The sequence below is a fragment of the Pinus tabuliformis genome, chromosome 3_2, assembly GCF_031772625.1.
Source record: "Pinus tabuliformis cultivar Carrire ecotype Pingquan chromosome 3_2, CPIR1, whole genome shotgun sequence".
NCBI classification, from domain to species: domain Eukaryota; kingdom Viridiplantae; phylum Streptophyta; class Pinopsida; order Pinales; family Pinaceae; genus Pinus; species Pinus tabuliformis.
Window position 1 is genome coordinate 163,750,868 of NC_142302.1, and position 2,478 is coordinate 163,753,345.

The window sequence follows — 2,478 nt, forward strand, 5'->3', positions numbered from 1 at the left end:
TATGTCTCAAATATAATATTGGATGTCAAGATAAGCCCTAAGGCGTGATGAGAATGTATCCTTCACAAATGGCTCATGCATGCATATGAAAGTGATTTTGATTCATGGTACTTATGATAAAATGGTGCACTTGGTATTGTTGCACACATTTTGTCAAAGTTCCAAGGAAACGGAAGTACCAATTTTTTTTCGACAGAATTAGATCATCTATCAGCAGTTCATATGTCATTATAAACTCATTCTATAAGTTATGTAATGTAAATGATGCTAGTAAGATAGTGAATGTACGTAACAACCTAGGTAAGCCTATTATTTTGATGAGAGTTTCATCTTAGGAGGTTTTTTGTCTTATTGATTCATTTTTGTTTCTAAACACAGATGGTCGGCAAAGTTTTTCTTTCCAACCTCACTTATTGTCGAGTCTTATGTAAAAAGTGATTTGGGAATAATTTAAGCTAATTGGCTAAATTATTTTATTGCAAATCACTTGGTCTACTAGATCATATTGTGTCACATAATTGGGTATGTTTTTTGAGAGTCTAAGCTAAACAGGTATTCCCCCTTTAAGGGTTGAAATTGTAAATCTTGTGTAAAAAATATTTTAATGTATGGTCCCTCATACTTAGACACCATGGTTAAAATATTAGAGTGTGGAAAAAATAATTAATTTACTCATGTGTCAATTAATTAAATTTTCTCGCAAAATTAAATTAAAATCCTAAGCCATAAACTTAATTTATTAGAGTCAAAATTAAAATGCCTTGGGAAAATTAAATTCTCCAAGTGAAAAATCTGTGGGTCTTAAAAGAATTAATTTTTGGAGGTTCTCCACCAAGGGAATATTGGATATTTTAAGAAAAATTGGACCATTGAGCCTTGGCAGTTAAGCCAATGTAAAATTTTTGAGGAAATTAGGTCAAAATAATTAATTCTGAGCTAATCAAAATGGAATTAAATAATAAATTCGAAAATTCCTTAAAAATAAAAATTCAACTGCTAAGATTAAAAGATGATCAAATATTTTTTGAAGGCTAGAATTATTTTAATAAGGATCAAGGAAACTAACCGTTGTTTTTCAATTGGACGATTTATCTATAAATTAGAGAGTCATTTGAGTCTCTAGCCATCTGATTTCTGGCTAAGAAATTATGGTTGAAGCATTTATGTAAACTATAGTCGTGCTGGGCACTATTTTTTCTATCATAATAAATACTTCGGGGTGCAACTCGAGGTGTCCATGTTTATTGATTTGTGGTATGTACTGACTATGAGCTTTCATATGTTGTGGTAATAAATGATTATTATGAGATAAATACATAGTAGTGTTGCATGTACTTTAGTCCTTGGTCTCCAAGTTCACAAGTTGTGGGCAAGGATCAATTTCGATTGGATCCTGAATATTTATGTGGTGGATTTAATCTTCGCTAAGGCTATAGTGTGCATGGTTTTTCTAAATCCTTTTTTAGCCATTTATCAAAGAAAATAACCATAAAAAAATTTATTTCTCAAAAAAAAAAAATTCAACACCCTTGTTTATTTATATATCTGTAAAATAATTTGTAAATTCTTTTTGCTAATTAGGGTTTTTGGATTTTAAGATTTTGTAGATATCTAGGGTTTGGGTGATTTATATTCATTTTTGCAGGTGAGATCTATTGAAGTCAAAAGAAGAGGCTGAAGTAGAGCTAAATCTAGACCCTTGAGGGTAAGATCTAGTCTCTAGAATTTTTTTGCGGGCCTAGCCATTGAGAAATTTGCAGCATAATTCAAATCCAAAAGAGAAAAAAAAATTGAAGCAAGGGTTTCAATTTTTAGGCTTCCTAGGCCCAGATCCAGCCTCCTCTATCCCAACATTTCCCTCCCTCCTCCTTGCATCAACCCAATGACCCTCTGTGCCATCTTTTTCTGCCTCTTAGAGGCATGTCATAGCCTCTAAGGGCCTCAACCCTCCCTTTAGGCCCCTGTGTTTGGGTTTTAAGGCCTTAATTGTCCTGGTTGTGGGCTTAAGGAGCCTCATCCCCCCTCATTTTTCTTAGACAACCTCCCTTTGGGTTAATCGTGCCTCCCTTTGGGTTAATCGTGACCATTTAGGTCCCTAAACTTCCCCATAGCCCCTGTGTCCAACATTTTGAGACCTTACCCCTCCAGCGTTAGCCTTTCCCGGCCTCCTCTTGCCATTTTGACCATTGATCTACCCTCTTAGCCTCCTCTTACCTCAATGCTAGTCATTTTAGGGCTAGTGTTGTCCCTCCTCAACCTATTTTTCCCTATTGTGCCCTAGTTCCATATATGAAATTTTCAAGACTGATTCCTTGGTGGTTTTGCAGGAGAATTTTTCTCAAAAAATTGTGTTTTCAGGGACAAGATCATTGGAGAAATTTTTTGCAACTTGAGAAAGTTCATCATCAAGGCTTTAAACCTAGAGTTTGCTCTCTAAACCCTCATTTTTCCTCTGTTTTATTAAAGCGGTGATAATAG